At 33.4% G+C, this 12,692-nt stretch overlaps 1 long non-coding RNA gene across 1 annotated transcript in view; it reads right to left on the bottom strand.

Moving 5' to 3' along the window:
• Positions 1-1,204: 1,204 nt before the first annotated feature.
• The window catches only part of LOC127864464 (uncharacterized), a 28,075-nt gene continuing 16,587 nt past the window's right edge, over positions 1,205-12,692 (bottom strand). Inside the window, exon 3 of the long non-coding RNA XR_008042047.1 lies at positions 1,205-1,391. This is a non-coding gene — a long non-coding RNA (uncharacterized LOC127864464). The remainder of the gene's footprint in view (positions 1,392-12,692) is intronic.

The following is a 12,692-nucleotide window of genomic DNA, read 5'->3' as shown; positions in this document are numbered from 1 at the left end:
AGTGATCAAATAATAATATTCTAATGCGAAACAAATAATCATATATTTTAAATAAGCTAAGAAATGGTTAATGTGCATCTGCTTATGCCTCTAAGCAGGAAAGACTACATTCAAATTAACGTTCCAACATCAAACAGAACACTTAATCAAATGACATGCATAAGACAACGACACACATCAGAGACAGTTCTTCCGTACAAAACACCCCGATAAATCATCATCATCATTATCATCATCATCATCATCTGAGCAATATACGAAGCACCATCCCGTCAAATTTGGCGAGGACATGGTTTGTTCGCATACAATTAACATTTAACTAAGCACCAATTTATAAAATTAACTATAAATATTAGTACTGTATCAACGACAATACAATTGCGTTGAACGCTACAACAACTAAATAGCTGCCTTTATACTACTACTCAACAGTACATATTCAAACCGTTTACAATAAATTTAGATTTAACCTTAAGTTTTTTTTTTATTGTATTTATTAAAAAGAAGCGCTTTTTAGTTTGAATAGTGTTTGCTGTTAATTAATTAAATTATTAACGGCAAAAATAATGATACAAATAGTGCTTTAAACTAAAAAAACACATAAGCGAATATAATTAGTTATTGATCACAAAAACTATATCTGATGATGATGATGATGATGATGATGATGATGATGATGATGATGATGATGATGATGATGATGATGATGATGATGATGATGATGATGATGATGATGATGGTGGTGGTGACGATGATTATGATGATGATGATGATGATGATGATAATGATGATGATGATGATGATGATGATGATGATGATGATGATGATGATGATGATGATGATGATGATGATGATGATGATGATGATGATGATGATGATGATGATGATGATGATGATGATGATGATGATGATGATGATGATGATGATGATGATGATGATGATGATGCTAATGCTGCTGCTGCTGCTGCTGATGATGATGATGATGATGATACAGACAGACAGACCGACAGACAGGCAGACAGACCGACAGACTGACGGACAGAAAAACAGACAGACAGATAGACCGACAGACAAACAGACAGACAGACAGACAGACAGACAGACAGACATGAAGTTAGACGGATAGACAGCCATTCAGTCAAACAGACAGACAAACAAAAAGACTTATAACACAGACAACAGCTGATACATTGTTCCGGTACTTACAAGGTAGTGGTAGCGTCCGGTAGGGAAAGGGGTATGGTCAACAGCTGTTGTCCATTGCATATTACGTCAGTTCCGTCGCAATGGCACGTCGCTGGACACTGGCACCTCGAGATACCCGTGCACAGCGCAAGAATCACCGCCAACACGACCGCTTTGCACGTGGACATTGTAGTATGTGGTGTTTTCTAAAAAATATGAGCACCCGATTGTATAAACAATTACACCATCACCCGATTTTATAAACGCTGGTTTAAGTTACCGCTCGTTAACATTCAAACCTTGGTAACTTTGCGGATATTCAGGTATAGTAACCTTCAAGGTAACTCGATTGTATAACACGATATACCGCAAAGTAACCTAACCGCGCATAGTGGAATTTAACAACCGGTAACTTTAAGCAAAACATTCCCACAATGCATTTTCTAATGACGTAATTTTCGCGCAAAGTGTCACGCTTATAAACAACGACATGTATTTTTTTATCAAATTCATTTACCAATGAATTCACAATAAAATAAAGTATACACTTTAACAATGAATTCATCAAAATGACCAGGGAGAAATTGATAATGATGTCGGGATTTGCATCATTTAGCGTAATCCCTGGTGCTTCCAAACTGCAAGAGAGTGCTTACAAAAACGTCTATTCTTCTAGTTGTTCTAGATGTAACATAACAATTATACATGGTCGTCGTAACATGCTAGACTATTCCTCTAATTTGGCTTATGTTTACAATAAACTTACTTACTTTCTTGTACAATAAGGGAATTCGCCATAGACAAATAAAACATTGTTCAAGTTTAAATGTATCTTTGTATGCAGAAATCTACAAATGCAACCGAGTTCACCAACGGCTATTATTTGTGTCGTGTTCTGAGAAAAATGGGCATAATGCATGTGCGTAAAGTGTCGTCCCAGATTAGCTTGTAAAGTTTGCACAGGCTAATCAGGGACGACACTTTCCGCAAAAAGTTGATTTTTGCTAAGAAGGGACTTCATTTTAACAAAAAATGTCAAGAGGAAAGTGTCGTCCCTAATTAGCCTGTGCGAACTGCACAGGCTAATGTGGGACGATACTTTAAGCACATGCATTATGCCCATTTTTCTCAGAACACGACATATTTGATAAACTGATCCGGTTCATTTTGACAGCAGTAATGTACATTGAGTACATGACGTAGCGTGCGACAAAGAAGAAAGTTTATTGAGTTCTCATTTGAATAAAATGATATGATGGCATAAGGGTCTTTATTTAACTATGCTAAAATAATTATCAAAGACCCTAAATGCAAACTCGTCAATTAATGAATTAAATGGATTATTTATGGATTATATAGGATTATAAAAGGTAAGATACTAGTTCGAACGTGTTTTGTTTTTTGTGTGTACTTTTGTTGTTCCCTGTTCTCGGAGAAACGATTTTAACATGGGCGCCATTGATGAATCGGGTCACACACGGCATACTCATAACATAATATAAGAAACACGTTCTGTGCGACCTTAAATCCGTCGTCCGAAGTCGGAAATCGGTATGACCCCGTAAATTAAGTCAATTAAAGTGTCAGGCGCTACAATTTGTTGTTTACTCGTCGATATTGTGAAGGTCGTTGATGGTTAGCTTTTATAATGTCGCGCGTCGCGGCCATTTTGTGTAAGTTACCTCTCGGTTACTTGTACTTACCCACCTAGGGAAGCAGGGTATGTTTTAAATGGGTTTTAACCGATCGGTATAACTAACAAATTTTATACAAACGCTTACCAACCAGTAACCAACATGTTACCGACTTTTAACCGCCGGTATGTGGTTAACCGCCGGTTTAACTGTTTATACAATCGGGTGCAGCGGTTAACCACATACCGGCGGTTAAACGTCAGTAACTTGTTGGTTACTGGTCGATAAGCGTTTGTATAAAATTGGGTAAGTTATACCGATTGGTTAAAACCCAGTTAAAACATACCCTGCTTCTATAGGTGGGTATGTTCAAGTAACAGAGAGGTTACTTACACAAAATGGCCGAGTCGCGCGAATTTATAAAAGCTAACCATCGACGACCTTGACAATTTCGACCAGTAAAGAGACAATTGAAGCGACTGACACTTTATTTGACTTAATTTACAGGACAATACGTTTTCCGACTTTGGACGACCAATTTATGGACACAAAGAACGTGTTTGCTTCTATAGGTGGGTAAGTTCAAGTAACAGAGAGGTAATTTACACAAAATGGCCGAGTCGCGCGACATTATAAAAGCTAACCATCGACGACCTTGACAATTTCGACCAGTAAAGAGACAATTGAAGCGACTGACTGACTTATCTGACTTAATTTACAGGACAATACGTTTTCCGACTTCGGACGACCAATTTAAGGACGCACAAAACGTGTTTTTTATATTCTGTTATGAGTGTGCCGTGTGTGATCCGATTCATCAATGGCGCCCATGTTAAAATCATTTCTCCGAGAACAGGGAACGACCAAAGTACAAACAAAAACTAAAACACGTTCGAACCTACCTTTAATCATCATTTTAATCCATACACCCATTCAACTCAATAATTGACGATTTTGCTTATAGGGTCTTTAATAAGTATTTAAGCATAGTTAAATAAAGACCCTTATGCCAACTTTTCGCTAGATATATATTCAAATGAATTTATGAACTCGATAAACTTTCTTCTTCGTCACACGCTACGTCATGCACTCTACGGTACTGATGTTCAAATGAACCGGATCAGTTTATCAAATAATAGCCGTTGGTACACTCGGATATATTTGAAGATTTCTGCAAAAAACATATGTTTAAACTTGCACAAGTTGTATTTGTCTATGGTAATTGCCCTTTTTGTACAAGAACATAATTTAATATATAGCCTACATACACAAAGAATGGAAAACATTGCATTACTCAACAGATAAATGAGAGGATAATACCCCCCTGTACAAAATGGGACATTCCGAATGCAAGTATGGTGCTATTTTTACCATCTTATACTTTACACATCTCTATGCCTTAAGTGAATTAAATCGGAAAGCAAATATTGCAGATTATTTATGAATTGTGCGATATTTGTATGGCTTGTTGTTCATTCTAAAATGTCAAAAGTATATGCATGGATTATAAACAATGCACATTGTACGAAATAAGTAAATTGTGATAAAATGACAATGCAAATATGTCGAAATACAGTACATGTACATGTGAAATAAGTCGTTTTTTAATAAATCGACAAAAAAGACTCGCACTTTTATCAATTGCAATATGCAAGATTGGACTACAAACAGAGTGATTTTCGGATGTAAAATTTTAAGTTAATGATATACTCAGCGTTGTGCTTTGTATGTGTAAAAATCGTTATTTGGCGAAAGATATTATTTTATAACGCAGTCATACAAAAAGAGCTATAAGCCAAATGAGAAGAATAGGCTAGCATGTAACGACGACCATGTATATGTTACATCACTTTAAACAACAAGAAAAGTATGCGTCTTTGCAAGCACTTTCTCGCAGTTGGAAGCACCAGGAATTCCACTAAATGATGCAAATCCCGACAACAATATAATTTTTTCCCTGGTCATATGTTCGTAAACACTTTACATAATTTGATGAACTCATAGTTAAAATGTATACTTTATTTTATTGTAAATGAATTTGTAAATGAATTTGATTAAAAAAATACGTCAAAGATATGTCGCTGTTTATTTTGTGTGTTAACGAAATCGAAGCGTGACACTTTGCGCGAAAATTACGTCATTAGAAAATGCAGTGTGGGAATGTTTTGGTTAAACATACCGGTGGTTAAATTCAACTTTGCGCGGTTAGGTTACTTTGCGGTATATCGTCTTTATACAATCGAGTTACCTTGAACGTTACTAAACCTTAATAACTGCAAACTTACCAAGGTTTGAAAGTTACCGAGCGGTAACTGTAACCAGCGTTTATTCAATCTTCAGGCCCGTAGCCAGAGTTTGAAAAGGGGGGTGCGACATCCCCCCTCCTAAATTTGAGAACTTTGGAGGTCCTCCCCCTAGAAAATTTCAATAATGAAACATCATTTTATATGGTGTTGAACCCGTCACTGGTATGCGCGCACACATTTTGTTTACATATGCAACAACAAATTTATAGAATGTTAAATCAACAATAAGAACGGTATAAAATATCATTATTTATTGGAATCTTGGAATCTAAGATAAAATTGGTGTGTTTTACCATTCCAACATTCTACCATTTTAAATCGAGCAAATCCAATGAAAATGTTTGCTTATTTTACAAAACAATTGTTTGTCTGCTACTGTGGATAGTACCAGAGGCATAGCTTTGCTCTAAACGTGCTAATAGTGTATTGTACAACAAACACTGATTAACAAAACTGGGTATTCTTTAATCTGCATCAATACTTAAAATAAATCAAAATGGTACAACTGGTTACTTTAATTTGTTTTTAACTATTTTTAACAAATTAGTTATCTTTTTTCTAAACGTATTTCAGAAACATATAACACTTAAGGCTTCAGTAAGACCCAATAACCACAAACTACTGGTCTTATGGTCTCAAAGTCCTTAACAATGTATACCAGGACGTTGAAGAAAAAAGATGTACTTATTTGCCCATTATATGCTCAAGATCCGTCACAGTTGATGAACATTTAACGTTGACGTCCACCTGATCATATGTCATAACGTTTTAAATTCATTATAACAACTGTTTAAGGGTAGAACATGCCTTGTGTCAAGTTTGACATTAAGTGTTGGTTAACTACAAAAAAGCTATATTGCTTTGTAGAAATGATTTGTTTTCTTGTCATTCAACAAAAAAATTATCCTGTCTTGACCATAGCTGATATTTTTGTTGCTGGAAACCCCTTTAGGGGATCCGAAAATGGTTGTACGGTGATATAACAAAAAGACAACGCATTTTGTCGGAAATGCTGTGCACCATGTGTAATTGTTATAAATCGTGGTAAAATCAAAGTTATTAACCAGTGACCCATTAGTCTTCGGCAAAAGTCATAGGGTGTCCTTTGATTTCAGTCATTTTCGAAAGCTGACATAACATTCCATTAATAATAAGCTTAAATGTATTTTCATTTTCATAGGATTATTTATTTAAGTAAATCAAATTGTTTTTAGATAATTGTCGAAAAAGGTTATTGGACTGGGATTTCAACCAACAATAAGTAGGCTTCATCATTGTGTTATTATATCTGTCAAAGTTATAGCTTTTATACAGATATTAATAACGATGACAAAAGTTACAAAACAATCATTCAGTATCAAATATCCTTAAATAAATTTCGATTTTATACGGATTAGGGTGCCAGGTTAATATTTTTTCATTATACAGAGAAAAAATATCCATTTATAACAAAGATTCAAATTCCATTTCTCGCGGACCGGCTTCTTAGATCTTCTCAAATTGTACTGTCAAAACTTCTGTTCATTTCAACAATTCTACGTTTAAAAATTGTAAATAAAAATCATGCGCTATATAGGAAATGACTTAATTGAGATATGAATTATATGGTGACCTGTCGGTTGCATAATGAATACATTATTTTAACGCTTAAATACGAAGACTCACTGGGTTCCTGGAAAAATAAATTACCGTTTTTGCGTCAAATAAAATTGTGTGCAACTTAAAGTGCAATTTTTTTTTATTGCCAAAAAAGATTGGGTGCGAACGCACCCAACGCAACCCCCCCCCCTGGCTACGGGTATGATCTTGGTGCTGTTGTGTGGGATTTTAGATAATATTATATTAAACTATCAAAGTAATCAAAATAAAAAGAATGTCAACTGTATAGTGCACACACTTTCTTCTTATTTGACATCAATAACCGTTTAAAGTATTATTGTCAGCGTATTCACATTGCTTCACTCTTGTTGAAACACATTTTATTCTTAGTTAATTTGAACATATATGGCAAATAATTTAACACGTATATGCGTTATTCCCAATTGATTTTCACAGTAGCCTGCAACAGGGTATTCTCGGAATAATCGTTTGCGTGGAAACACCGTATTTATATCAGATACATGATCGTAGTTATATTTATCAGATTTGTTTATGTCGGTATCCAAAGCAGATTAAACGTCAAGGTAATTATTGAGAACTACATTTAACTATTTTGATTATGATGCCACGAGTGCAGTCGGTGTGGAAAATAATTGTCCTCTAAATAGAATAAATAAGTTAATGTAACGTGTCATTAAGGCAGTCGTATTTTAAAGTTTATGTTCACCAATTCTGTATTAAAGAAGCAATTTTACCCGTTCAACCTCGCATTAGGGCTTGCACGGTAAAACATGGACAAGATAATTGATATGTTTATTTAAATGTTCTATGCAGAGATAAGCCTTATAGAAGAAAAAACACTCGTTATAATTATTATGTATGGTGACTAGAAATTGAGGATCATGATTATATTGATAAATGAATAAAAAATTAACAATTGGCTTTTATAAGTATATTGATGGAGAACTGTGATACCTTAAGTACCCCATACATATGGGAATACAAACACAAATGGTGTTTCAAAGTTGCTTTAACATGATGTAAGATTTTTAGTATGCATGTGGGCAATATCGTTTTAAATTTAATATTTTCAAGCATTTTTTTTAATTTCAAGCAAAATCATGTATCATTTATACATCTTACCAATATTTGGCCGTATCAATATGTGGACATCAATAGATACATATCAATAAGATCATATGTATTTGTTTACTTGCAATTAATTATTTAAGCCTCTAACGTTCTCTTAAGAAAACGTCAAATGCTTATTCTTTACATGCGTCTTATAACATCTTTTAAGATACATGTCGTAGCTTACATATTTTTTAGTGTGTTTTATTTTTTCTTTACAACTCCCAGTTTGATACAAAACAGAGGTTAAAAGAAAGTTGAATAATGCGGACTTATAGTTTGCCTCATCGTAATTATATTCGGCGGCATTCAATTTAAATTTTCCCTCAAAATTATGTTTTTTTTAAGAGACCAGTACTGTCGTTTGTATGTGCATTAAACGCGGTTTGTAAATATGTCAAGTAATTATTTCAAAGAATGACAAAAATAAATAATTAAAGAGTATTTTGAAGTGTGTCAGTAATTATATAAGTAGATATTTGGATCATTGGGCAAACGGCTCACGAAACACCGGCTGCCTCCGTTTTAAGCACTGACGATCTACTTTTTATACTACCATCTGATAATTTGCAGCCACGGACATTCGCCCTATACAAAGTCCATTTCAAAACAAAGCCCGTGAACACTTAGTTGCACTTTTTGGACTGATAAGTTTAATTTAGTAATTGGGTTGAAACAAGAAGGCGCTATTTAAGAACCAACTGATTTTTTCAAAGAATACATATACCTATCCGTTTTATATTGTTAAACCACAATTAAACGTACAATTTCTCACAGCATTTCGTCAATTCCTTTAACAAAACTATAACGAAAGTTGGTCAGAATGTACCGAGGAAATTTTGCCATGCATCGCATTCCATCCAAAAATGGGACAACTAGACCAATAATTATAGAACTACTAAACCAGAATGCATAATCGGTGATTCTGAGGTTGCGAAATCCGATGCAGACAAACGGATACAAGTTTGTTGATGTAACGAAGCAAAACCAAGGACTGATCAGAAGGTTATTACTACATCACGGTATCTAAAACGCGTGTGTGTTCAATGGCTCAATTTTCGTACAAACCAACTCAGAAGAAATGATTAAGCTTGACATTTGTGACAACATTAATAACTCAATCAGCGATTATCGGAACCGAGGCAGGCAGTTTCAGACGGGAGCCAGTGTCAAGAGTATTGTCTTGGTTCTAATGGAGTATTCTACAAATTATGGAAATAAACTTTGTATATCTTCTAATCGGAATGTATTGTTCACTTTATATAACGTTGGAACATACTGTCTCGCAAGATGACATTAAACATTGGTTTGTTCCTCATGTAACATAAAAAATGCACCGTCAAAATGTATGTATTAAAACCAAGTTAACGTTGTACACAATTTGTAATGTCATCTCCTCTTTATAAACATAATATTGACAATACAAACATTAATTTGTTCCAAATATTAACTTAAAGTACCACGTGGTTCCCGTGGCTAACTGTACTCAGAACAGTAACAGTACAGTTATGCAATGTTTAAGAGTATAATACTGAACCTTCTTTCACAATCTAAAGATATAAGGTACCAACACGTTTAGAACTTTAAAATATATTATTATTTTAAAGCAAACATTCCGCACACATATAGTTATACAGAATAAAATATATATAAACAAAAAATCGCTTCCTAAACTGTATCTTTCAATTTGTTATAATTGTTTATCTGCAAACAAATTGTACAATTGTATGTGTTGTAGGCGACCCACATAATGGAACTACTCCTGAATGACCGGAATTTAATTTACAATAACGGTACAAACATTATACGTACAATTACGGTACAAACATTATACGGGGGATAACGGTACACACATTATACGGGGAATAACGGTACAAACATTATACGGGGTATAACGGTACACACTTTATACGGGGGATTAGCAGTCTGTGGTTGATCAATAGGTTTATCTGTTTATGTTTGCCACACTGTGTGTTAAGAAAAGTTTTGCGAACTTTTGCATATTTTTATTGCCTTTTTGTTTGTTTTGACAAAGATAAAATGTATTATGTATTGATCGCAATTGTGTATTGTGTACCGACTGCGGTAATTAATAATTGCTTTTGATGTCTATGGTATGCTCATGAAAATGTTATCCTTTGTATTAAGAATGGATAAATTAAAAATTGGATCATGCAACTGTCGTTGTCTTAATGATGTTTCGAAAAGAGCTGATGTTTTTCTTTTATTATTTGAAACGTTTAAATGCCCATATATACTGTTTACATAATTGCTATTTCACTTCTTCAATGATTTTAAAAATAAATATCATGTTTTCAAATTTTGTATGGGATGGGCCAGCAAAAATTAAACACACTATTGCTATTTACTCATATGATATTTGAGAAGTTTCCATGACTGATATATATATATATATATATACATATATATATATATATATATATATATATATATATATATATATATATATATATATATATATATATATATATGCATGCTTAAAAAAAACACGATTAAGGACAATTGTTTCAAGTAACGGACAATTATTCAAGGTGGTATATTATGTGTGTGATGCGAAGAAAATGTTTAATTTAAAAAATGACATAGAACATTTTATGATAAGTTTGAAACAATGTCTTTGGAGAGATGCCCTTATGATATGTTAAATATAGTATATCAATAAACAAAATCTCAGTTAGTGTGAAGATATTTTTGATATTCCTTTATATAGTAAAAATATGTATGATATTGGAAATATATATGTAAGCTATATATTGTGCACTTCTGGAGGCCTTTTAAAAACACTCTGTATTAGAAAATCTCATTGGTGTTAAAATTAACTTCCTTTTTTATGAAGGTTTAATCAGACTTGTGAAGGCATGTATTAGATTATAAGGACCTTTATTTATAAAAAAAGCCAAATTGACAATGTGCATTTATATAATATTACTTGAATAATGCGGTTATAAGGAATACAAACTTGGTTGTTATACATGTTTAAGCTATAATACAGACATACCCACTTGCCACTCAAAATGGAATACCTTAGTAGTAGTTCCTTTTTTTCCAAACAGAATTGAAAATAATGGTTGTTTAAGCATTTACATGATTGATATTAATATTGTAATCCCATAAATTAAAATCTATATATTTGAATGCAAGAGAAAGGGTCTCTTACCTTCAATAAGGGGGTTAAATAATAATTATTGCTTAGCATTTGAAATTCAAGCAAACGCAAAATATCAAGTAACGAACTACTAAACTGGGCAGTTGTAAAACTTGTTGTAGATCAATAGTATTATATCATTGTAAATTGTGTTGTTTGCTCATAATATTTAATGCCATGGTCGTTTGGTTAACGTGTATATTTGTCTGAAGTCAACAAATGTGTTTAAAGTTTAGAATATGCTGAAGTCCAAACATTTTCCTTTTTTTGGATCAAAACATGGCATGTGTGTATGTCTCTGTGTGTTTGAATTGTATGATTGTGTCTATATAATGGAATGCGAGGATTGCATTTACCTCTATTATAGCAAGTTTATATACTAACAAACTAACATGTTAACTAACGATATAATTTGTAACGTATTGAGGTAAAAAACGCTATAAATTGTAACACAAATTAAGGCCTGTATCCCTTTCATCAAAGATTAAGGGTCTCAAGTATTGTTACTGTTCTTTTAATAAAACACAAATCAATCACTTAAACAGCTCATCAAATATTATCTTAATATGTGTTAAATGCATAAACGTGTATGCGTGCAATATGTCTTTCTGGCATATTATCATCTTAAGAAGATTATGTCTATTCGCGAAATGAAAATAACTAAACATGCATCAGATTAAACTTGTTATTCCTCTTTTCCAGTAAAACAATACTACGTTTATGAAAATGTATTAATGTATAGGGTAATGTGAGCATTATACAAGATCTTTCTTTTCTAAAACATAGTTCGAAGGTCTTGTCACGTCGACATAACACATTGTTTTCATCTTCAGTACTCGGACAGAACAAAAAATATTCTCATAAAACTTCGATTATATATTTGGTTACTCATTTTGTTGTAATATGTCAACATTTTCTGTTAACCTGTATATCGTCAAACAAAAGAAACAAGATGGTCTAAAGGCCCTCGGTCGATCACATGAGACATGTCGGTAACCTGTTATGAACAGATCACATGAGACATGTCGGTAACCTGTTATGAACAGATCACATGAGACATGTCGGTAACCTGTTATGAACATACTATCTTACGTGTGTGGTATGACTTTGGTTTTTGTCTCGGTTTTATTCTGTATGACAAATATTTAATAAGATCAGATACATTTAGTGGAACACAAATTTAAGTGGTCACTTTGTTTATATTAAACAAATAATACACCCCTATGGTGAAGTCAATTGTCAACCCAGAAGCATGATTCAGATTACCGTAGATGACCATCAAACAAGAAGGCATATGACATATTACACCCCTTGGGATTTAAGGGTATGTATATGCTCTACTAGATAAATCAGTTAAAATATTTGGCCCCTTGTAATTGCTAAGTTTCGACACCAGGGACATGCTTTAAACAAACTCAGTAGAGGTAAATAATCAATTGTCACACACCACATATTGCCACCCTGACCAATGACGTTTCAGAAGAATATATTACCTGTATAAGTCTCTTTCAATAAATTGACCGGTTTTGATCCCAGGGACATGATTTGAACAAACTTAAACCAGTACCACTATCATATGTTAAATGCCACATACCAAACCTTCATGTCTTGTTGTTTCAGAGAAGCACATTTTGAACTTTTTTACAATATTCACATAAGGCAAAAAGTCAC

The sequence above is a fragment of the Dreissena polymorpha genome, chromosome 1, assembly GCF_020536995.1.
Source record: "Dreissena polymorpha isolate Duluth1 chromosome 1, UMN_Dpol_1.0, whole genome shotgun sequence".
Taxonomy (NCBI): Eukaryota; Metazoa; Mollusca; class Bivalvia; order Myida; family Dreissenidae; genus Dreissena; species Dreissena polymorpha.
This window is presented reverse-complemented; position numbering and strand designations above follow the sequence as displayed.